This window comes from Schistocerca cancellata, chromosome 8 (assembly GCF_023864275.1).
Source record: "Schistocerca cancellata isolate TAMUIC-IGC-003103 chromosome 8, iqSchCanc2.1, whole genome shotgun sequence".
Taxonomy (NCBI): Eukaryota; Metazoa; Arthropoda; class Insecta; order Orthoptera; family Acrididae; genus Schistocerca; species Schistocerca cancellata.
In genome coordinates, this window is record NC_064633.1 from 280,352,966 (window position 1) to 280,379,697 (window position 26,732).

The following is a 26,732-nucleotide window of genomic DNA, read 5'->3' on the forward strand; positions in this document are numbered from 1 at the left end:
GATGCACTAACTGAAGTAGGATTTAAAAAAGGCGAAAAGATGTAGTGATAGATAGCAGATCAAATTAATTAAAAATGTCGAAAATTAAAATACAAAGTGAACAGTAACAATATACCTCACTAAGAAGTAAAATTCATCGGAAATGCACGGGTAGAAAGTCTATATTAGAATGGATGGAGGAAAGATGTCATGATAGAAACAAAATTAGAACGTACCAACGTAAATGCTGAACACGAATAAATAAAAATCACTTGAGGGAGTGCAGAATAAGGAGTTACTAGATATGTGTATTTAATTTGGTAACAGGAATAGAAAAAAGGCGACATGGTGGAAAGGGTACATTTGGAACCCAGGGCAGATAAGTCCGATTGAAACTGAGGAGTTGTAGAAAGAAGATGACAGGGAGATTAAATCGTAGATTTTGCATTTCAAAAATTTTTGTGCGCAATAGGAAGGAAAATCAACAGTAAATGGCTAAATACCAACGGAACATTTGCGGGAATCAGGTCAAAGGTTGGAACACGAACTACAGACCCTCCTGGATGAATTTTATGTAAATGTCGTAGTTCAGTCTGATTCTGGAACTACTTTAATTATTTCCATTGCAAAGATAACTAGAGCTGACGTAAAAATTAGCGTTAAATCAGTCTATTACCACACGCTCCAAAATACTCACAGATGTACTCTATCAAAGAACAGAAGGGAAAACTGAAAGTAGATTATAAAAGAATCAATTTAGTTTTAGTGGAAGATGAATAAGTTTAGTCCCACGGTTAATAGTACAGTGCAGGTTTAGGGGAAATAATTAAACACTCACTGTATTGTAGACTTCAAAAAAACTTTTGATAACACGGAATGGAAGAAACTTTTTTTTTATTCTTAGACATTGTAGTACCAACTAACGGATAGCAGACTGAAGCACTCAATACTGTCGAAAATGATACAAGTGTGCTCAGTTAAGAAATTACTAACTTAGAGATGCTTATTGTCAGTAAATATATTTCATTTGCATATTGAAAAGACAAACGAACAGAAATTCAGCACGATATGGTTCGCGTATGACACTGCAGTTGTCACAGAAAGTGAACAATAATTGAGTCAAGTGCTTAGTAAAATGGAATATGTGCTGAGTGGCGGCTGTAGTATGATGTGCGTAAACGGTAGGCACGTTCAATGGCTAAATGGTTAACCGGACGACGGGCTCCTAAAGAGATGGGTGATTTTTGCTATCTGGAAGCAGGGAAGTTAAAAAAGATGCATACCAAGGATTGTATACGACAAAAGCGACTTTATAAAAAGATAAACTGCTTACATCCAAAAAACGCTTTGTTACATGAAAAAATTCTGTTTGGAGCACAGCAATGGAAGGTCGCGGAACATGGAAAATACAGAAGATGAAAATGAAACGGTTAGAAACGTGGTGTTACATGAAATTGTTGAGCAAATGGACTGAGACGGTAAGAAATGAAGACGTCCAGTAACGATTCCCTGCCAAAATGTATCTACTAAAGAATATAATCGAGGAAAAGACAGATGATGGTCGTTGGTGAAAACTGTAGTTGCAGGCAAGAACCGCAAGGGCAAGTATGGATATGAGTATATAAACTATATCGTTGATTATGTGGGATCTAGTAGCTAAACTGTAATGAAAAGAATAACTGGGAACCGTCTTAATTAAATGCAACAAATCCACCATACGATAGGTGAACGAAATGACAAAAACAACGTACTTTCGTTTGTGAAAACTCGGTCATTCTCACTGTCAATTCTACACTTCATGATAAAAATGGATTGAACATGCACAGAGTCGTAACAGAGTCAACAGCAGTTTAAATTTTTCGTCTTTCTTCGGACCTAATAAATAATGCAGCCAATCTAGTTACACACCGTGTGTTATGCTCCAAACCATACCGTAAATAGCCCACTTTTTTAATGTGAAGAACTCCTAGCAGTTTAGTGTCTTACAGGGGATCATACTTGCCTGCTTCATTTGTGATCACAAAAAATGACGAAAGGCCAAAAATTTTACAGTAACAATAAAAATAGGGACAATATAGTACCAAATGAAGTGCACATTACTTCATAATTTTCATTAACAGATAAATAACGAATGTTCTGGAAAGACGAAGACAGTAGCTCTTCTTGTGAATTACTGCAGAATCTCTGTATGAATGGTATTTACTTTTACTATACTCAAATTCCGTGCCATATTTTAACGGAGAAAAAGTGAATATCACTACACCAATCACTTTGTGACTTGTTTCTTTTTATTTAGCGTTCATACGGGGTTTTAAGCCAGTCTGGCTCATCTCTATCTTACTGTCGCAACGAGGAAAAGGAAATTTATGTTTTTTTTTATCTAGGGCGGAATTAGATGAATCTATATGAATCTATGCAAAGGAGATGATGTGCACTCCTACTTTCTTCTGGTCCTTGTTAATCCACATCTTCACGGGGTCGGCATGTTACTTCGGGTTGGCAAGGTTAGAGGTAGAGAATGATCGGATGCCCCCTTCCTCTCGCTAGCCGCCATACTGCCTCCCCCCCCACCATCCCACCCAGCACCCATCCCTCCCCCAGACAGATTTTGTGGTGCAGCCCATCTGCAAGCGTCAACTTACTCCCTGTGGAAGTGCGCGAACATTTCCTAAATATTTGCCAATCGTGTAACTGAGGCGGGTTATAGGTTATTGTTGTTGTGGTCTTCAGTCCTGGGACTGGTTTAATGCAGCTCTCCATGCTACTGTATCCTGGGCAAGCTTCTTCATCTCCCAGTATCTACTGCAACCAACATCATACTGAATTTGCTTAATGTATTCATCTCTTGGTCTCCCTCTACGATTTTTACCCTCCACGCTGCCCTCCAACACTAAATTGGTGACCCCTTAATGCCTCAGAACATGTCCTACCAACCGATTCCTTCTTCTTGTCAAGTTGTGCCACAAACTCCTCTTCTCCCCAATCCTGTTCAATACCTCCTGATTAGTTATGTGATCTACCCATCTAATCTTCAGCATTCTTCTGTAGCACCACATTTCGAAAGCTTCTATTCTCTTCTTGTCCAAACTATTTATCGTCCATGTTTCACTTCCATACAAGGCTACACTCCATACGAATACTTTCAGAAACGACTTCCTGACACTTAAATCTATACTCGATGTTAACAAATTTCTCTTCTTCAGAAACGCTTTCCTGGCGATTGCCAGTCTACATTTTATGTCTTCTCTACTTCGAACATCATCAGTTATTTTGCTACCCAAATAGGAAAACTCCTTTACTACTTTAAGTGTCTCATTTCCTAATATAATTCCCTCATCATCACCCGACTTAATTCGACCTCATTCCATTATCCTCGTTTTGCTTTTGTTGATGTTCATCTTATATCCTCCTTTCAAGACACTGTCCAGTCCGTTCAACTGCTCTTCCAAGTCCTTTGCTGTCTCTGACAAAATTACAATGTCATCGGCGAACCTCAAAGTTTTTATTTCTTCTCCATGGATTTTAATACCTACTCCGAATTTTTCTTTTGTTTCCTTTGCTGCTTGCTCAATATACAGATTGAATTTCATCAATTTCTTCATCATCCGCAGAGCTAGTTGGCATATAAACTTGTACTACTGTGGTAGGCGTGGGCTTCGTGTCTATCATGGCCACAAAAATGCGTTCACTATGCTGTTTGTAGTAGCTTACCCGCACTCCTATTTTTTTATTCATTATTAAACCTACTCTTGCATTACCCCTATTTGATTTTGTATTTATAACCCTGTATTCACCTGACCAGAAGTCTTCTTCCTCCTGCCACCGAACTTCACTAATTTCCACTATATCTAACTTTAACCTATCCATTTCCCTTTTTAAATTTTCTAACCTACCTGCCCGATTAAGGGATCTGACATTCCACGCTCCGGTCCGTAGAACGCCAGTTTTCTTTCTCCTGATAACGACGTCCTCCTGAGTAGTCCCCGCCCAGAGATACGAATGGGGCACTATATCACCTCCGGAATACTTTACCCAAGAGGACGCCATCATCATTTAATCATACAGTAAAGCTGCATGCCTTCGGGGAAGATTACGGCTGTAGTTTCCCCTTGCTTTCAGCCGTTCGCAGTACCAGCAGTTTTGGTTAGTGTTTCAAGGCCAGATCAATCAATCATCCAGACTTTTGCCCTTGCAACTACTGAAAAGGCTGCTGCCATTCTTCAGGAACCACACGTTTGTCTGGCCTCTCAACAGATACCCGTCCGTTGTGGTTGCACCTGCGGTACGGCCATCAGTATCGATGAGGCAGGCAAGCCTCCCCACCAACGGCAAGGTCCATGGTTCATGGAGGGAGGGGGTTGTAGGTACTAGCTCCGTATTCATCTTCTCGGATGTGGTAAACAGCTTAAAAACGACATCCAGGCTAGCTGGCACACGCCCCCTCATCGTTAATCCGCATGGCCAGCTGACCTGTGGCCAGAAAGCCTCCACGAATTCCAATGAGTCATACTAACGCTAGCGACTGTCTGGCCAGGTCAGTGAGATAATATGTGCTGGCTGGCAAAGAAGCCCAAGCACTGAGATGCGGAGGAGCAAACGAATTGAAACTTCCCAGGACGAGAGAGTTTCTAATGTTATTTCAGTGATTACAAAATCAAATCCAATTTGCAAAGAGCTTGATAGCATCTCCTCTGGTCAGGGTGTATGCACTGATTGGATTGGGAAGGCTATCACAGTGTCGTTCTTTCCTCTCTTGAGGGAAGCTAACCCAAAACTGTTGTAACTGGTCCTTGATATCCTGGACACTAGCACCAGAAATGTGCTGTTGTCCGATCTGGTCCCACACATCTTCTATCGGGGACAGATCTTGGGATCTTGGTGGCCACATGGGTACCTCAGCGTTATGCAGCCAATTCATAGAGACTAGTGCCCTGTGCACACGAGATTGTACTGTTGGAAAATGGCTCCACGATACTGTCGCATTAGAGGTATCACGTGAGAACGCAGGATGTCTGTGTCCGTGACGTATCGCCGTGCCGTAATCAGACTTCCGTCAGTCACTATCAGCCGTGGCCTGAAGTCATTCCAGATCGCTACGCACACCATGAAGCCAGGAGCCGTTGTGCTTCTCCAAACCACTGGAAGAATTTTTATTTAACTATGAAATTCAACAACAGCCGTGCAGTTGAGATGTTATTTTACTTTATTTTTGCTACCAGTTTCGGCATTCCACTATGCCATCTTCAGGCCTCATATGCGTCTCTCAAATATAAAAGATATTGGCATACTGGACCATATGTTCCTGGAAGTCGTGAATTTTAAATCGTACCCCACGTACTTCCTTCGAAGACCTGACTGCGAGGAGTGGCAACCGTTAGTGAGTTGTTTCAGTCGTTTCCTGTACAACTTCCTTAACACTGAGTTTTGTTTTTCCGGTGAGCATGAATTCACGTGTGCCATGGTATTAACAAAAGCAGATTATCCGACACATTCATACAGTTTCAATTACCGTTATTACCATCATTTTTTTCCAAAATTGTATTCTCTACAACTTCTTTTGAAAACTGGAATTTAAAAACAAATTGGGCCAAGTAGTTAATAAATTAAAAATTTTACGAAATTACTTCTTTGCTTCTCTGGATGTTCTGGAAAACTACTGCAGATACAGGTCTGGGACGTTTTGTTAGATTCACCAGATCAATAATAACAAAATAAGTGGAAATCGTGCTTTACTTTAAACTCTTACAGCTTTACGATGGCTTCATGTTAGCGAAGTTGCTAAACTTCTGGCAAAATCTTTTATTATCTGTAACTCCGTGACTAAACATTTGCGGACCTATGTTTACATGAACTTTCGTCTTTAGTTTTACTTGTAGAATAATGTAAAAAACATGCTGTATGGTAAAATACGTTACTTTAATATTGGATGTGACCGAAGAAGGAGACGTTACTTTAACTTATAACGATATTTAAAAGTTATCAAAAAGCTTATGCGCCTAGTACATGTATAGAGCAAACTAAATTTGCAATTAGAAACACATTTGCAGTACGTCCAAGTGAAATATGCATCATGAAAAGATTTATTACCTTCTGGTAGTATAGGTACACAGAGGTATGCGAACCTTGCTAGAAATTTTGTTCTTAATTTTAGTCCACTTCCAGTGAAAATAACTTAAGGACTGAGTGACAGAAATGATAGTTTCAAAGCCCTCAAAAATACTAATATTTTAACGTTTGTCTACGAGGTGTAAAATGGCACATTATTAACTTTTGTTTCTGGGCAGATACATGAGAAGTGCAGATTTATTTAGACTCTGAAGCTCGACAGTGTTCACTTAATATGATTTCAAAGGTTTTGCCAGTTTGTATAATATAGTACTAAGGATAACTTCTACGTTTCAATTTGCAAATCCTGAACCTTCGCATGCAGTCCATCTAGAGAAGAAAAGAGGCTAACTGCTCTTCACTGCAACCTGTATGATCTTCAAATGGTTCAAATGGCTCTGAGCACTATGGGACTTAACATCTGAGGTCATCAGTCCCCTAGAACTTAGAACTACTTAAACCTAACTAACCTAAAGACATCACTCACATCCATGCCCGAGGCAGGATTCGAACCTGCGACCATATCGATCGCGCGTTTCCAGACTGTGGCGCCTAGAACCGCTCGGCCACTCCGGCCGGCTGTGATGTTCATGAAATACATATTGTGTATGCTAATATGACGGCAAACTAAGTTAGAGACATTTCGTAAGATACCTGCAAATATCACGTTGTGGAAGTGCTATAATTGTGGTTTTCGTTGATTTTTATTACTTCGTTAAGCATGGTTGTCGAATCTGAACGAATGACACAACTGTATTTCTTAGGCCGCCGCACGACCGTATCCATACTAGCTTCTACGTGCAACAATGGCTCGATTGAAGCAATACAGCGACCTTACTGTTTGGCTCAGACGACAGGACGAAAATACAACACGACCTTACAGTTGGCGACCGTGATAGGCCGAAAATACTACGAAAGCTTACAGTTGGCGGCCGTCGGCCGGACTTCGAAATCAGCAATGCGACAGTTGCCACTTGCGCCCGCTGGCGGTAACAACGCGGTAAATCTTCTGATACGGCTGACGCAACCACATAAAGAAACAGCTAATCTGTAGCGGAACGCTGCACCGGCTCGTTACCAGTGATGCTACATAGTTGTTCCTTTGATCTAGAGTGTAGAGACATTTAACAGTGATTGTGTGAAATGAGAAATACTTTTCTTGGCTCTGTAGAGAAACAGTGAAAATATTTGGTGATTAGTGACCAACGACGAAATTCTTGACGACTACGTAGGTGCATTAACCGTTGACAATCTTGGACGAAGTGGACGGCTCCAATAGTGTAGTGGAAACAAATAAGGTAAGAAGAAACAGTGATTTCTTTCAAAAAACTTCATTCACAATCAACTGAGATATCACGAACAAGACCAGACAGGAACTGAATGTTCAGAAAATATCGCTCTGTTCAATAGTTACAAGCTTATTGTGAAACGTAACAGTTTGATTAACTACAAAACTAATACCTAGCAATTAAGATTTTAATGAATTGTTTAACAGAATAGAAATGTAGTCCTAAGGATCGTCCAGGTATGACACTGACCCAAAAGTAGCTTCTTCTGCCCTTCATTAAAAATTATAATTCTCTAAACGTAGTCGATATCAGTTTGCCAACATAAATCGTACAATGCTTCCATTTATCTGATAACATCAATGCTAGGAAAATAATGACAGATGGGAATAATTCATGGCTACATTCAGCAGACAGCGGCGACGTTATATTTCTTTTGAAGTTCGGCATAATACGTCACAGCGCTTTGCGGGAACAAACATAAACACCCCACGACAGCACGGGCTACAAAATGAGAAACAATAGCAAAATAACGACTTCCTGAAAAAGAAATCAGTGTAGCTGTAGCAAATAATTCTACTAGTATACAGTTTTCCGATCTAGTAGTGGTTACATAAAACAGTCTGAACATTAAACATGTCTGTGCCGTTCGCAGTACTCTACTGTTTATAAATGAGAAGACATTATCATAAAACAACATATTATCTAATATAAATACATGCGCCTCGATGACCGGTGTCAGTCTCCTTAAAATACTTCTGGGTGCATTGCTGCATCTCTTATAAAATGCTTAAAATGCTAAAAAACTAAAATAAACCGATGTTTCGGACGAGCAGGAGCGGTGTTCATCAGGAGAAAGAGGAAGGCCGTTGCAGCTCGGACGAAACTTCGGTTTATTTTAGTTTTTTAGCATTTTATAAGATGAAGCGGCGTAATACCCAGAAGGGTTTTAATAAGAACTTTATCTAACGTGTCTGAATTGTTATTTCACATTTAGTTACGGTTGTCTCGAAGTATTTAATGGTTTTGCTTCATTGCATGATAAAAATATTTAATATTCAGTGTTACTGTGTAATGACATCTGTGAAATGTTCATTTATCATAAAGATTGTAAAACACAAAAACGTGCGTAGTTTATAGTCAAAACGCAGCGTAAGACCAACATGAAATATTCAACGAATCTTGGAGGCGATTACTACTAATGCACGCCCTGCTTAAGAAAACTGAGTGATTAAAAATGCAGACTGTATATAGCAATTTAACCTATGGGTTTTTCTTTCTGAAATAATTTCGGTAACTCATATGTTCTTCGACAGTTCTCCAACATTACTCTGGATATTGTGTATACATTATGACAACAGTTTTATTGCTGAATAATTGATAGAATGTATGCGCTTTACTTTAGAAAACAGCAGTTATCACAGACGCAAGTTGTGATGAATATAAACAACAAGCTGGATAAAATCAGATTAAACCTTTCTTTCTTTACTAACAGTTGATTTTGATGAAAATAGCTATTTGAGCATAAAAATTTGAATTGTCAAATAATTTTCATGTTAATTAGCCAGTCGAGAGCAGATGATATATACAATTTTTCAATATTTCGAGAGATTCAGCAATAAATTTCTAGTTTTGAAAGTCTCTTCGGGTTTGCTGCCGGATCCTAAAATCAACTTGACTCGATATTTCGGCGATCCAAGTGGTCGCCATCTTCAGGAAAATGCTGCTTCTGCTGATAAGTCCCGCTGAGAAATACCGTGATGGGCGGCGCATGCGCCTTGTACTGAACGGTGGCCTATATAGGGTCGATTTGCAACCTGGTGTCAGTTCTCAGCGGGACTCATCAGCAGAAGCAGCATTTTCCTGAAGGTGGCGACCAGTTGGATTTCCGAAATATCGAATCGAGTTGATTTTAGTATCCGGCAGCAAACCCGAAGAGACTTTCACGACTTATTAAACCGGGAAAGCCTACGTAATCAAATTTCTGGTTGTCAGTTATTCCACGACCAGTTTCGAAATCACATCGTAATCACGATCTTAATGCTGTCGGTTTTGCGAGTATATCAGGACTTTATAAAGATCTGTCATAGAAGGAAACGATGTAAAAACTTAGAGAATCTCTGATGGAACGATAGCGAAGCATAAGAGCCCAGACACATGAAACCCTAAAATCTCTGGGTGTCGTTTCTCATAAGGTAAAAAAAAAACTGAAGTAAAAATCGAAGCAATCGAAGAACAAGCAGAGTTATAGGTTGTTGTTGTTGTGGTCTTCAGTCCTGAGACTGGTTTGATGCAGCTCTCCATGCTACTCTATCCTGTGCAAGCTTCTTCATCTCCCAGTACCTACTGCAACCTACATCCTTCTGAATCTGCTTAGTGTATTCATCTCTTGGTCTCCCCCTACGATTTTTACCCTCCACGCTGCCCTCCAATACTAAATTGGTGATCCCTTGATGCCTCAGAACATGTCCTACCAACCGATCCCTTCTTCTGGTCAAGTTGTGCCACAAACTTCTCTTCTCCCCAATCCTATTCAATACTTCCTCATTAGTTATGTGATCTACCCATCTAATCTTAAGCATTCTTCTTTAGCACCACATTTCGAAAGCTTCTATTCTCTTCTTGTCCAAACTATTTATCGTCCATGTTTCACTTCCATACATGGCTACACTCCATACAAATACTTTCAGAAATGACTTCCTGACACTTAAATCTATACTCGATGTTAACAAATTTCTCTTCTTCAGAAACGCTTTCCTTGCGATTGCCAGTCTACATTTTATATCCTCTCTACTTCGACCATCATCAGTTATTTTGCTCCCCAAATATCAAAACTCTTTTACTACTTTAAGTGTCTCATTTCCTAATCTAATACCCTCAACATCACCCGACTTAATTCGACTACATTCCATTATCCTCGTTTTGCTTTTGTTGATGTTCATCTTATATCCTCCCTTCAAGACACCATCCATTCCGTTCAACTGCTCTCCCAAGTCCTTTGCTGTCTCTGACAGAATTACAATGTCATCCTCAAAGTTTATATTTCTTCTCCATGGATTTTAGTACCTACTCCGAATTTTTCTTTTGTTTCCTTTACTGCTTGCTCAATATACAAATTGAATAACATCGGGGATAGGCTACAACCCTGTCTTACTCCCTTCCCAACCACTGCTTCCCTTTCATGTCCCTCGACTCTTATAACTGCCATCTGCTTTCTGTACAAATTGTAAATAGCCTTTCGCTCCCTGTATTTTACCCCTGCCACCTTTAGAATTTGAAAGAGAGTATTCCAGTCAACATTGTCAAAAGCTTTCTCTAAGTCTACAAATGCTAGAAACGTAGGTTTGCCTTTCCTTAATCTTTCTTGTAAGATAAGTCGTAAAGTCAGTATTGCCTCACGTGTTCCAGTATTTCTACGGAATCCAAACTGATCTTCCCCGAGGTCGGCTTCTACTAGTTTTTCCATTCGTCTGTAAAGAATTCGTGTTAGTATTTTGCAGCTGTGGCTTATTAAACTGATTGTTCGGTAATTTTCACATCTGTCAACACCTGCTTTATTTGGGATTGGAATTATTATATTCTTCTTGAAGTCTGAGGGCATTTCGCCTGTTTCATACATCTTGCTCACCAGATGGTAGAGTTTTGTCAGGACTGGCTCTCCCAAGGCCGTCAGTAGTTCCAATGGAATGTTGTCTACTCCGGGGGCCTTGTTTCGACTCAGGTCTTTCAGTGCTCTGTCAAACTCTTCACGCAGTATCGCATCTCCCATTTCATCTTCATCTACATCCTCTTCCATTTCCATAATATTGTCCTCAAGTGCATCGCACTTGTATAGACCCTCTACATACTCCTTCCACCTTTCTGCTTTCCCTTCTTTGCTTAGAACTGGGTTTCCATCTGAGCTCTTGATGTTCATACAAGTGGTTCTCTTATCTTCAAAGGTCTCTTTAATTTTCCTGTAGGCAGTATCTATCTTACCCCTAGTGAGATAAGCCTCTACATCCTTACATTTGTCCTCTAGCCATCCCTGCTTAGCCATTTTGCACTTCCTGTCGATCTCATTTTTGAGACGTTTGTATTCCTTTTTGCCTGCTTCATTTACTGCATTTTTATATTTTCTCCTTTCATCAATTAAAATCAGTATTTCTTCTGTTACCCAAGGATTTCTACTAGCCCTCGTCTTTTTACCTGCTTGATCCTCTGCTGCCCTCACTACTTCATCCCTCAAAGCTACCCATTCTTCTTCTACTGTATTTCTTTCCCCCATTCCTGTCAATTGTTCCCTTATGCTCTCCCTGAAACTCTGTACAACCTCTGGTTCTTTCAGTTTATCCAGGTCCCATCTCCTTAAATTCCCACCTTTTTGCAGTTTCTTCGGTTTTAATCTACAGGTCATAACCAATAGATTGTAGTCAGAGTCCACATCTGCCCCTGGAAATTTAAAACCTGGTTCCTAAATCTCTGTCTTACCATTATATAATCTATCTGATACCTTTTAGTATCTCCAGGGTTCTGCCATGTATACAACCTTCTATCATGATTCTTAAACCAAACCCCCCCCCCCCATGAACCATGGACCTTACCGTTGGTGGGGAGGCTTGCGTGTCTCAGCGATACAGATAGCCGTACCGTAGGTGCAACCACAACGGACGGGTATCTGTTGAGAGGCCAGACAAATGTATGGTTCCTGTAGAGGGGCAGCAGCCCTTCAGTAGTTGCAGGGGCAACAGTCTGCATGATTGACTGATCTTGCTTTGTAATACTAACCAAAACAGCCTTGCTGTGCTGGTACTACGAACGGCTGAAAGCAAGGGGAAACTACGGCCGTAATTTTTTCCCGAGGGCATGCAGCTTTACTGTATGATTAAATGATGATGGCGTCCTCTTGGGTACAATATTCCGGAGGTAAAATAGTCCCCCCATTCGGATCTCCGGGCGGGGACTACTCAGGAGGACGTCGTTATCAGGAGAAAGAAAACTGGCGTTCTACGGATCTGAGCGTGGAATGTCAGAGCCCTTAATCGGGCAGGTAGGTAGAAAATTTAAAAAGGGAAATGGATAGGTTATAGTTGGATATAGTGGGAATTAGTGAAATTCGGTGGCAGGAGGAACAAGACTTCTGGTCAGGTGACTACAGGGTTATAAACACAAAGTCAAATAGGGGTAATGCAGGAGTAGATTTAATAATGAATAGGAAAATAGGAATGCGGGTAAGCTACTACAAACAGCATAGTGAACGCATTATTGTGGCCAAGATAGATACGAAGCCCACACCTACTACAGTAGTACAAGTTTATATGCCAACTAGCTCTGCAGATGACGAAGATTTGAAGAAATGTATGATGAACTAAAAGAAATTATTCAGATAGTGAAGGGAGACGAAAATTTAATAGTCATGGGTGACTGGAATTCGAGTGTAGGAAAAGGGAGAGAAGGAAACGTAGTAGGTGAATATGGATTGGGGCTAAGAAATGAAAGAGGAAGCCGCCTGGTAGAATTTTGCACAGAGCACAACTTAATCATTGCTAACACTTGGTTTAAGAGTTATAGGTAACGTGCAGAAAAATTCTGAAACCAAGAATTAGCGTTATAGGTGGAAGATGTCCTCCAGAAACAATGTTTTGCGGAAACTTGTAAACAGCAAACTGGGAGCGAAACATACGATCCTGAGAACCACTGCCCAAGCACTATGCTTCTCTAGAGCTAAATACGACGCACGCCTGCCAGATGTGGACCAGAACAACCCACCCGAAGAGGGTCAACATAAGCCTTAATAAAACACGTCGAATCACAACAGGGTGTATGAAATCCACGCCCCTACCAACACCTAACAGAGGTGCTGGCCTTGCGAGTCCCGGCGCCCACCCTCTCTTTGGACGATTGAGATTCCGTAAAAGGTTGTTAAACACGGTCAATGAAGAACCGCCACCTGATTGTCCACCAACACAGGTAGTGCCTGGTGAGTCCACAACAAACTGGAAAAGCATGGAGGACACTGAACAGCCTGAGAACAAGGGTGGGTCCCAGTGAAAACAAATATAATCAGATGGGGGCATGGTAACGTGGATGACGGCAAGTGCGATTGCGGTGCTGTGCAAGACATGGAACACCTCCTGGCCTGTCCAAAATGTCCCTACAGATGCAACATCGACGATTTGTGGCTGGACAAGGAAGAAGCCCTAGGCGTAGCCCAGCACTAGGCCGAAGGACTATGACTGGTTTCCGAACACGCAAAAGTAAAATAAAAGTCCTGGTGCAAAGCTGTACAATCGTTCTGCATCACCAGATAACAAAAATGGATAGGATGCGAATATGATATACTGTTTCGCAAAATTAATGGTGTGTAGTTATTTACATACACGACAGTTTAAAGCAATGAGGGGTGTTGACGCGGTAACGTTTTTGTTTTCTTTTAATACTTGAAAGCGCTCTTCCCACACATTATAATATGCGTAACACAACTGAATTCACATAATTTGAATGGCAATGTTAATGTGCATGGGTGAGCATCATTGCAGAAAAATACCTACATTAATTTGAATTAGAAGCGTATTTCCTGTTAACGATCTACTGCTGGTAGAAGTCATTGACAACAATAACAGTGACAAAAAAAATTTGGAATGCAAGCAAAGATACACCAAATCAGGAAGGATAGTAACTGTCGTGGTCCTCAATCCGCGGACAGGTTTACAGCAGCTCTTCACACTAGTCTACTCTGTACAAGTCTCTTCATTTCTCAGTAACTACTGCAGCCTTCAACCGTTTGAAACTGCATAATCTATTCGTGCCTAGGTCTTCAGCTATAATCTCTCCCTCTTCTCCCCGCCCCCCCCCCCCCTTCCATCCATTCCAATTTCATTGATCTGATACCCATAGGATATATGCTGTCAACTAATATCTTTAGTCAAGTTGTACCATAAATTTATTAAATTATTTTCTCCCCAATTCGGTACGGAACATCTTCGTTGGTTAATCGATCTACCCATCTATCCTTCAGCGTTCTCCTGTAGTTCAAATGGTTCAAATGGTTCTGAGCCCTATGGGACACAACTGCTGAGGTCATCAGTCCCCTAGAACTTAGAACTACTTAAATCTAACTAACCTAAGAACATCGCACACATCCATGCCCGAGGCAGGATTCGAACTTGCGACCGCAGTGGTGGTACCGTTCCAGACAGTAGCGCCTAGAACCGCTCGACCACTCCGGCCGGCTCTTCGGTAGTGCCACATTGCAGATGCTGCTGTTATCCCTTGTTTGAAGTGCTTATCACTCACATTTTCACTTCCGTACAAGACCACACTCCAGACACGTACCTTCAGAAAAGACTACCTATCACGTCACGTAAATTTGTATCGGGTGTTAACAACTTACTCTTTTCCACAAACGATTTTCTAGCTGTTATTAATATTGTGACAAAATATATAGTACAGGGTTGGTTAGAGGAGACAAGGAAGGAAATTCCATAACACCAAAGCTATTCTAAGCAACACTAGAGGAAATCTTTACATCCTTAAACTGGAAAATAGAGGAAGAAAAAAGTGTGCATGGAACATGCTTAATCCGCCTTCGTTTCGTTGGCGACTTGTCCTGTTTGTCTCTAGAGCAGAAAAACATCAGAGTGAAATGAATGAATCGAATGGAGTAAGTTTAAAAGTGCCACTGAAAATTGATTACACTAAGAGTAAAATAATGTTTAAAAGGCATTCAAACAAATGGACATTCAGCGAGGAATGGAAGATAATTGTTACGAAGTGCTAGGTAAAACAGGAATACAAACCAGTGGAAGATGATAGCCTGATTGGCGCAAATATAACTGCACAGAAAGTGAAATTGAACTTTCAGCATTGCAGCGCGTCAGCAATCGTAAGTATCGAAATAATTATGAAAAATCCGCCTCGATTGCGGAAACTACCTGGTGTTTATCTAGGTTTCAGCGTGGGTAACCACGCCTTCTTCAGAACAAATGTAAAACAGCTTGCCTAAATAGGCATAGTCAAAGGCTAAAATCAACACCTACAGCGGCAAGACCCCATAATTTTTTTTTTTTACAAATACACGGTACATATGTACCAAGTCAATAATATTACTTATCTCAACCCTGTGTGTGCTGCCTCGGAGTTGGGCAGAACAAGTAACCAGATGAATGTATGATAGATGGACTTAGGAATTTCTGAGCTGCATTCCAAGATATTAGAAAAGTCCGCAAAAATGACCTTATGGAAAGTAGCTAGATAACATTAAAAAAAACAGCAGTAGCAATATGGAAACACACAACAGAAATTTGGAAATTTGTTGTAAGGGCTTATGGGACCAAACTGCTGAGGTCATCGGTCCCTAAGCTCACACACTACATAACCTAACCTAAACTAACTTACGATAAGAACAATATACACACCCATGCCCGAGGGACGACACGAACATCTGACGAGGAGAGCCGCGCAGACCGCGCAGACAGATTACCGTAATGCGTGTAGAAGTATAAACGATGCCTTCATCCAGCAGTAGATGTTTAACTGTAAATGATGATGAGAATGATTATTATGGGGATTAAGGATAGCGATGATAAACATAGTCCCCAAAAAAATTCAAAATTTTGAGTTAACATGTCCTATAGCTCATACGAAGGTCACTAAATCATTTCTTGAAAATATCTGCGATGCTCATCGTATCCGTCATTCGCTGCCTCAGCTGCTCTTACTGCAGACGGAAGCTGTGCTGCCCAAACGGAATGAAGTGTAGTGTTCGAAAATTCATTTTCCGTCACGATTCCAAGCAAATGCCTCCAATATTCGGAGGGAATTCTGTCACCTCTACGTTCACCTCGTAACACCTCGCAGATTCTTTGATCTAGCGGTTTAGTAAGCAGGCTTATTAAAAAAAACCTCAATGTTGTATATTTCTGCGTTTCCTGCGGCCGTCTAATTATCTCTTCAACCAATATCGTTGCCCTGGCATCCAGACTGTTTGCCGCTATCATGAACTTTTCCCGGTCGCCAGTTAGCCGATTATGCATGAATGCCAGTTCTAACATGGAGAACCAAAGTTCCGGTTTATCGGCCAGGAACGGCGGTGGGCGTACTTTCATGAGTTGTCCCAGCGAATCTTCCATTCGTATATGTGTTCCGGCAGCGGATTTTGTCCTGGTAATATCACTGTCCCGCTCCGCTGAATCCATTCCGTGGTGTCGATCGTCGTTCCATAATTCCCGAACCTGACCGCGCAGCGTACCCCGCCCGTGTACTGATCGTGCTGTAGAGCTTCTGCCGTTTGGCGTATGTTGTAGTGTACAGTCGTGGACAAAACGAGCGAGACACCTCGCCTTTTCGTTATGCTGATCCGCACAGCTTTAAAGTCTGCTACACAGCATAACAGGCAAGGCGACGAAGTGCTACCAACATACTATGCAAGTTCGCTCAGCTGATGTGCTGAGAAACTCGCGCTTCGAAGATGCCACAGCATCGTCTGCCACTTCGTGGGAAACGAAATACCTCAAGTATAAGCCAATGTGTTGTATTCACATATCTATGACTATGACTTGGATCTAAAGTTTGGTTATGGATAGTACGTATGCTCAGATTGCGAATCTAACATCATGAATAAAGACAAGGGGAAATGAATTAGGCGTCCTTCCTCCTCCGTATCATCAAATATATTTTAATTACTCTTTCTTAAATGAACTGCGCAGAAAATCATTGACCAGAAGTGAATAAAGTTTTAGTGACACCAGATGATATTAACAGCTTGCTGGCGCGGGTTAGCCGTGCTCTCAACGGCGTCATATCGGGGACCGCGCGGCTCCTTGCGCCGTCAGTTCGAATCCTCCCCCGGGCATGGATGTGTGTTAGGTTAGGTAGGCTGAAGTAGTTCTAGATCTAGGGGACTGATGACCGCCGGCCGGAGTGGCCGAGCGGTTAAAGGCGCTACAGTCTGGAACCGCACGACCGCTACGGTCGCAGGTTCGAATCCTGCCTCGGGCATGGGTGTGTGTGATGTCCTTAGGTTAGTTAGGTTTAAGTAGTTCTAAGTTCTAGGGGACTTATGACCACAGCAGTTGAGTCCCATAGTGCTCAGAGCCATTTGAGCCATTTGACTGATGACCAGCCCGCATCTCGTGGTCGTGCGGTAGCGTTCTCGCTTCCCACGCCAGGGTTCCCGGGTTCGATTCCCGGCAGAGTCAGTGATTTTCTCTGCCTCGTGATGGCTGGGTGTTGTGTGCTGTCCTTAGATTAGTTAGGTTTAAGTAGTTCTAAGTTCTAGGGGACTGATGACCATAGCTGTTAAGTCCCATAGTGCTTTGAACCATTTGACTGATGACCTAAGCAGTTTGGTGACATAGTTCTTAGAGACATTTTTTGACCTTTCGCATACATTTTCTTTACATAAACAGCCGTATCTAGATTGCGTTGACATAGCTCACTTTTTTACACCACAAAGGGACCGTATACTGCAGGAAGTGCGATACATTTCCGCTTATTATGTCCACCCGTACTCGAGGTAAACGAGTTTTAAGGGTTGGGTAGACAGATAAACGGTCAAGAAAGTGAGACTAGTAGGGTTCTATTTTTACAGATTTCCGTGACGAAATCCTAACAACGAAAATAACTACCACAGTTACTGAAGATGAGGGCCGCATAATAATTTCCCCTACTCTTTATTCGAAATGTTCCAGTTGCAGTCGATACATCAGCATATTAATCGTAGCTACGCTTTCGATCCAAATCACGTTTACAGGAATGCAAATAAAATCCATTTGCCTATACACGTGGTAATTCAGATCCCGCTATTAATGCCACCGCGTTTTAGATGTGCGAGCATTCCCATTACTAGCTACCTTAAAGAACACTTCGGCTAATGAACGTTTTCTGGCTGGGGCACGTCTAATGGAGAATTCGAAACACTGTAGAATACGTTTGGCAGCTACGTCGCCGTTTATTTCCGGGGGGGGGGGGGGGGTTGCAGAATAATCCTACTAAATTTACTCGCTAATAACAGTTTTTTGTTATTTCGATAAACATCCCGAATGATTGTCACATAAGCGGTGACACAAAGGTAGACAACTCATGTTTTTGAGTCCAGAAAGCTCTACGCAACAGAAACTGCAGATTATTTTGCCATTTTCATTGCGAAATTGCCGGCTTATTCATGTGGAGTAATAATAGAGGGCTGTTTGCCTGGGTTGTCTGTTAGCGTAGTGAAAGGTGTTTGCTACTGCAAGGGAGGTCTGGTTTGTTTTCGGTTCTAATGGAGGCTGACAGACTATCAGTAAAGGAATTTTAAGAAATTCTCGTGCCACCAATACGTTATATTGCTACCTTTATTCTGTACCGGCGCTGTGAGGATGTCGATATGAAACTTTTGTAACTTTTTCCGCTTATGTCAATGATTGAATTGATTTAAGTGTGGCACTGAATGATTTTTAACTGAATTTCGTTATGAATCTTCACGCATTGCTAAATTTGCACACTTTCATCGTAGGTCAGCAACGGTAATGCAGTATGACTGGTCTGAACGTTGACACAGACCATGTCGCAGCCGAATGCGAATAATAGTTTGCTAATCCGTAACAATCTGGGATACTTTGTCTTACTAAAACAGTTATGTTATCTCGATAAGCTGAAATTCATTTTTATTAGTACAGTTCATACTAATTAGCGTTTCTACTTTCATTTATATCTTATATTTAGGTGTTGTGGTTAACACACTAATCAGCATTAATATAGTCTTACACATGATTGAAAACAGTCTGACAAATTTCGGATAATTTTTCAATTTCACGCCTGTGCATAGTATGTTGGTAGCACTTGGTCGCCTTGCCTGTTATGCTGTGTAGCAGACTTTAAAGCTGTGTGGAAGAGTATAACGAAAAGGCGAGGGGTCTCGTTCGTTTTGCCCACGACTGTACCTTCGTTGTCCTTGTCCTCTGCCTCTTGCCGTACGTGTTCTTTTGACTTTGGGGTCACCACTTTGTAGCCACTACGTAGCTCCATTCTATTAATGATAGACTCGTTCGTATTCGTAATGTTCAATTTTATTGTGAAGCAATGAGCCAGACATTAACATAGAACATCTAAGACAAAAACAAATACAAAGCAAAGAGTAAATGATTATGTGCACACTAGAGTCTTTGCCGCTGCCCCTGTACTGTGCTCACGCAACTGTTCGTCCGCATGCTCCCACACTTTGTACACTACGAGTACATACTAATAAAATCTTCGCACTACGTTATACTTCAGTTCTAATTCGCGATCCTTTTAAAATTATTACTACGAGCTCTAATGTCGAATGCCTTCAATATTGCTACCACAATATATTAAATACTGGCTGACAACCCAGCGTTACCCAGGCATTCATTTAACTAATTTTCTACTATAAACGAAACCTTATACGTACTGCTGCAGTAGATTTGGTGTGAGACGATCCTAGACAGCTTCTGAACGCTGAGCGCGACAGCTTCCCGTGACTACAACGTGATTTTGTAGACGTCTCTATGGCAACGCCGTGTAGTGACCTGTTTCTGACAATCGATCCCTACAGTGTACAGTGCTTCAAAAACATTCGGTGAAGTGTTAATTTACGTGCAGTGATATAGTTATTCTTTGACTTAGCTTTTGTTGGTTATTCCGTGCTGTTCATGTCGACACAATTCATTCATGTGTGTAGTGTTAAGTTACTGCTAAATATATGTGGGAATAAAGGAATTGTTTTCTCCAACACCCACATTTGGTGACCCCGACGAACTACGTTAACATCCGCGTCGGCTTCAGCGTTTAACGAAGTTCCGCAACGTTCACGTTTGTAACTTCCGCGCCAGTTGCGTCGCGCTCGTTTCAGCACGATAATGACCGATTCGCCAGTCTCAATTCAACCTGAAGCCAGCAGTGCAATTAACAGGGTGACGATAAAGCCTCCACCATTCTGGTTACATAATCCTCTATTGTGGTTTGCCCAGTTAGAAAGCCAGTTCGTCCTCGCACAAATATCGGCGGACGAATCTAAGTACAGCTATGTGGTTGCAGCACTTACAGAAGATCTAGCAGCAGAAGTACAAGATATCCTAGCCGCACCACCGGATACCGACCGTTATGCATCCATTAAAAACGCATTAATAACGCGTTTGTCACAATCAGAGGCAAAACGGCTAGAGAAGCTACTGCGCACTGAAGAACTCGGAGATCGCACTCCATCACAACTCTTACGACGTTTGCGCACACTGGCAAGTAACACTGTAACTGATGATGTGCTACGAAATATATGGTTGTCTCGGTTGCCGTCAGATACTCAAAAAATTCTCACGGTATGTGCAGGCGATTTAAACGCACTGGCACAAACGGTCGACAGGTTAATTGAAATGTATCCCACATCAAGTGTCTCAACATTAAGGCCACAACAAGAAAATTCGCCCACACTGACGCTAGTCTCCCTACAATCACAACTGGCGGAGTTGACCGCACAGGTAGCTGCATTACAAACAACGCACAACCGCCAACGGCCACGCCGCCGACGGTCACGAAGTCGCAATCGATCACCATCACTACAGAACTTATGGTGGTACCACAAGACATTTGGTAATGATGCACAAAAGTGTATGCCACCTTGCAAGTGGAAACATGAAGCAGACACCGTAGCAGCGATAACTTCCAGTGCAAACACTCGCCGACTTTTTGTAACAGACCACGAAACAAAACTACAGTTTCTCGTCGATACAGGCGCAGAAGTGTCCGTATATCCAGCAAACCGCGTATCACGCAGGAGCTGCGACGACTGTTATCTATTCGCCGCCAATGACTCCAAAATTAGAACATACGGTCGAGTAACATTATTTCTTAACTTGGGGCTACGCCGTGTATTTGAATGGCAATTTACAGTGGCAGATATATCACAGCCTATTATCGGAGCAGATTTTTTTGTCCTTCTTCGACTTACTGCCAGATCTGCGACGTCAGCAACTAATAGATTTGACAACCATAGTTCAATTCTTTTATCTTGGCGGCTCGCGCATGCCCGCCCAGACGCGGGAGATTACTGCGTTGCCAGTTGCACACGACGCACGCGCCAAGAGAAGCAGCGCCATAGTATAACATAGTTCGCAAGCTTACGTTTAGGGGGAAGCACTCAGTTCATGAAGTAAAGCCACCACGGCCGCATTAACCCTTTCGCTGCTACAAAGACGTGCTGCCTGCATTCCGCGCTGTGCGCGATTTTGTCACTGCACTGCTCGCCTGTGCAGACACATGGTGTTCCGACTGCTTTGCCACTCTTATCTTCGATTCCACAATAACTATTTGGCCCAAAATTTGATTTTTACACATCTTCTTGACTGATACCTTCCCCCATAAATGACTTAATTTTGTTTCGACGTTCAACGCAGTTATTATGCAGCATTAAATATAGTAAACCATTGCACGAAATTTTGAAGAGTTTGCAGAGGCAAAAGTCCATAGAGTACACTTTCCATACGGTCGATTTTAGTTGCCACAATGTTGAGAATGAAATGTGGACAAGACACCTAAATTTCATATAAAATTTACTGTATAACAATATCTCATTTAATTTAAGTACCACATAGGTGTCGTATGTAATATTGAGAAATATTCCATCTTTCGCGACTGAAACAAAAGTTTTATTTACACTGGGCACATTTGGCTTTATTTTAAAGCACTTCAATCAATCAAAAGGAAGTAGACAAAATACATTAAACAAAACTGTGGACTTACAAAAATATTAGGACTTGAATATACCGTCTATCAGTGAAGTGCTCTGAGCTATGTCAAATACAATTTTTGTGTGTGGCACACACAAACAGCATTTATTTGCTATAACACTGATCAGCCGTGAAGTGCTCTGAGCTATGTCAAATACAATTTTTGTGTGTGGCACACACAAACAGCATTTATTTGCTATAACACTGATCAGCCGACACAAACGTTGAATATTGTGTTACCGCAGCACAAAACTACGAAAGGTGACTTGTCAATGGAGGAGACTAAATACTGTCCACTGAAGATGCTTCAAAAGAGAGAAACGCGTCTGGTCTAAATAAGTCGCTTATTACAGTTGCATTTCAATACCATTGGTAAAACTCCGACTGTGGAACAAAAACAAGAAAGAGAACATGAGTACCATTGTGTATGTGCCATATCTTTCATTGACTGAAGTGCTTTAAAATAAAGCCAAACGCGCCCGGTGTAAATAAAACTTTTATTACCGGTACAGTCGCGAAAGACGGAATATTTCTCAATATTACATACGACACCTATGTGGTACTTAAATTAAATGAGATATTGTTATACAGTAAATTTTATATGAAATTTAGGTATCTTGTCCACATTTAATTCTCAACATTGTGGCAACTAAAATCGACCATACAGAAAGTATACGCTATGGACTTTTACCTCTGCAAACCCTTCAAAATTTCGTGCAATGGTTTACTACATTTAATGCTGCACAATAACTGCGTTGAACATCGAAACAAAATTTAGTCATTTATGGGGGGAAGGTATCAGTCAAGAAGATGTGTAAAAATCAAATTTTTGGGCCAAATATTTTTTTGTGAAATCGAATGATAAGTGTGTCAAAGCAGTGGGAACACACACAGGCGAGCAGTGCAGTAATGACAAAATCGCGCACAGCGCGGAATGCGGGGAGCACGTGTCTGCAGCAGCAAAAGGGTTAATGAAGAGACAAAGCACTAGAAATTTCAAAAAACTGCATTCAAACGAATAAAATTCGTGAAGTGAGACACTTCGATATTGTTTTTAAATAAAGAAAGTATTATTCACCGCACAAGGTTTGAACTCATAACCATTGGCTTTGTAACCCAACACCTTAACCGTTTCGCTAACGCAGCTCGCCGTACGCTAAAACTCCATGAGGACTCTAACACGTCACGCAAAATACTGACAAACACTGTTGGTATGACTATGAATTACTCATGCTTCGTCGAAGTACAATAGGAAATAAACAATTACCGCTGTTCTTTATTGCGAAAAAGCGGTTCGTGAGATTGATACAAACACCTTTCCTTGCTATCGCCTGAATTAGGAGTCTTATTGCTTGTTTGGTTTAATTAATTAATAGAATATGAAGCAATTGGTATAAAGAATGCTTTTTCCAAACTTTCTATAAAAGAAAGTCTGCTATCAAGACATTGCTTTTGTTCTATTACTTTATTTATGACTGAACGTTTCTAAAACTGGAGACACTCGTCCATGCTCTGCACTGCAGTCGAGATCTGGCAACGTCGTTCTCTATTCATTGGCTGACTGTGTTTTGTGACGTCAGATGCGCAGAACGAACCTAAACTCGGCCGCCGTCATAAATGATGCGCACTTTAGTCTGCATACAACAGGAAAAGTCCGTTGTACCACACCACTAGAGATACGCACAGTCACAGTCGACACACCATATATATGATTACTGAAAGGATACCCCGAGATCACACAGCAATCGCCTACTCTCCCACCAGTCAAGCATACAACCGTCCACCACATTTTGACCACGCCAAGGCCGCCAAATCACGCTCGGCCTAGCTGTTTAACGGCCGAAAAGCTAAAAGTGGTAAAACAGGAATTTCGCAGCATGCTGTCACAAGGTATCTGCAGAGTTTCTAGTAGCAATTGGGCATCCCCAATTCACATCGTGCCTAAAAAGAAGAATGGCTGGCACCCCTGCGGTGACTATCGCCAATTCAATGCAAGGGCCATTCCAGACCGGTACCCAATTCCACATATAGAAGACTTTTCTGCAAATGTTCACAGTAAGACTATATTTTCTAACATTGATCTAGTTTGAGCTTACTATCAGATCCCTATAGCTGCAGAAGACATTCCTAAAACAGCGGTGACAACACCATTCGGTCTATTTGAATTCACCCGAATGCCATTCGGACTATGTAATGCCGCCCAGACCTTCCAACGTTTTATGGATGAGGTTACAAGAGATTTAGATTTTTGCTATGTGTATATAGATGATTTATTGGTGATGTCTGCATCGGAAGAGGAGCACTTACAGCATTTGGCACAAGTTTTTGACCACCTACGCACACATGGACTAGTAATTAATCCTGCCAAGTGTGTTTCTGGTGAGAAAGAGGTCCACTTTCTAGGATATTTGGTGAATGCACAGGGTATTCGACCGCCACACAGTAAAGTAGAGGCCATAAACAAATACCCCCGCCCTGTCACAGTCAGAGAATTACGACGATTCATTGGAGTAGTGAATTTCTACCAACGCTTCATTCGCAATCATGTACTGATAACTGCACCATTGAATGAACTACTTAAAGACGCACCTAAACCTAACCACAGTGTGCACTGGACTATCGAGGCGGACACCGCGTTTCACGCTATAAAAAAAGCTATAGCAGAGGCCGCACAATTAGCACACCCGGTCGCGCATGCTCCACTCGCTCTCATGGTTGATGCTTCGTCCACTGCCATTGGTGCCGTACTTCAGCACAAATTGATCAGTTATGGCAGCCCATTGCACTCTATAGTCATAAGTTGTCACCATCTCAGCAACGTTGAGCAACATGTGACTGTGAGCTGTTCGCCGCTTATGCGGCAGTAAAAAAATTCAGAGAAGCATTAGAAGGGCGTCAGTTCACGATTTACACAGATCATAAACCGCTTACCTATGCCTTTAAGGTAAAGCCAGAGAAACCATCGCTCAGGCAGCTGCGACACTTAGATTATATCAGCCAGTTCACGACCAGAATTGTGTATGTGGAAGGGAAGCTAAATGTTCCAGCTGATGCACTTTCTCGCAAAGAAACAGTGTCCACAGTAGCAGATGACATCGCACAGGTGGAAGCAGTGACAATGGCCATTGATTACGATGCCCTCGCACATGCGCAACAATGTGATAGTGGGTTGCGTGATCTATTGTAACAAGAGAAATAATTGAAGCTACAGCTCTTGACATTTCCTGAAGCAAGCATTGAGTTGTACTGTGACGTAGCAAGAGGAAAGATACGTCCATTTGTGCCACAGCAATTCAGAAGACAGGCAATTGCATCAATGCACAATCTGTCACACCCAGGGGTAAGAGCCACACTCAAATTGGTCAAACAAAAATTTGTATGGCCATGTATGCACAGACTGTAAATCATTTGTGAAGCAATGCTTGGCGTGCCAGAGGAATAAAATCATACAGCACGTCAGTGCACCAAGTGCACCATTAGGCACATTTCTTCCACCAAATCAGCGTTTTGACCATGTGCATGTTGACATCATCGGCCCACTCTCGACATCGGAAGGCTACAGTTATTGCTTCACGGTGATTGACAGATTTACTAGGTGGCCTGAGGCATTTCCAATGAAGGACATCACTGCAGAAACTATAGCCCGGTTTGGAGCTCCACTGAGAATTACAACTGATCAAGGACGACAATTTGAAGCCTACGTTTTCAAATCATTGGCTACGTTATTAGGTACGAAACGCATACGCACCACGGCATACCACCCCGCATCAAATGGCATGGTTGAGCGTCTTCATCGACAGTTAAAGGCAGCACTGAGATGTCACGCAACACCGAATTGGACAGAGACATTACCTATCGTAGTTTTGGATCTACGAACGTCATTCAAAAGTGATCTGAAAGCAACAGTAGCAGAACTGGTGTATGGACAAACGTTACGCCTACCTGGAGAATTTCTGCACAGCATGGCAGTTGATACAATCACAGTCTCAGAATTCGCCACAAGATTAAGAGAGCATATATGCCAATTGAGACCAACAATGCCTAGAAACCAGCTTAGAAGACACTCGTTCGTTTTTGCGGAGCTAGACAAGTGCACGCATGTATTCTTACGCAATGATACTGTGCGTAAACCACTGCAGCCATCATATGACGGTCTATATCTGGTAGTCAGTAGGGATACCAATACCTTTCGCATAATGATTAACGGTACACCCACCACAGTTGCAGTGGACCGTATCAAGCCTGCATTTCTGGACGCAACAGACACAAAAGCTACCACTGAACGCAAACCAGAGAAGACAGGAGAAGCAACAAGATGTGTTCCTGTACCCCATGAACACCACAACGCTCAGCGAACACCAGTCACTGCAACACCAAGACCGACGTCGAGGACTACTACACCACTCCCTGACACAACCACTGACACACGTGACGCACCGCCCGGTTTCAAGAAAGACGTAGTTACAAGAGCTGGACGGCGTGTGAAATTTAATCTGCGGTATCGTCAGCATTAAAGGGGGGAGTCATGTAGTGACCTATTTCTGACAATCGATCCCTACAAGTCTACAGTGCTTCATAAACATTCCGTGAAGTGTTAATTTACGTGCAGTGATATAGTTATTCTTTGACTTAGCTTTTGTTAGTTATTCCGTGCTGTTCA

At 41.9% G+C, this 26,732-nt stretch overlaps 1 protein-coding gene across 2 annotated transcripts in view; it reads left to right on the forward strand.

Moving 5' to 3' along the window:
- The first annotated feature begins 7,047 nt into the window (after positions 1-7,047).
- Positions 7,048-26,732, forward strand: part of LOC126094704 (nose resistant to fluoxetine protein 6-like) — a 386,182-nt gene continuing 366,497 nt past the window's right edge. The window contains exon 1 of one of the 2 annotated variants that reach the window (XM_049909231.1): positions 7,048-7,382. The gene's annotated coding sequence lies outside the window, so the exon portion shown is untranslated. The remainder of the gene's footprint in view (positions 7,383-26,732) is intronic. The other variant, XM_049909232.1, reaches the window with a different exon arrangement.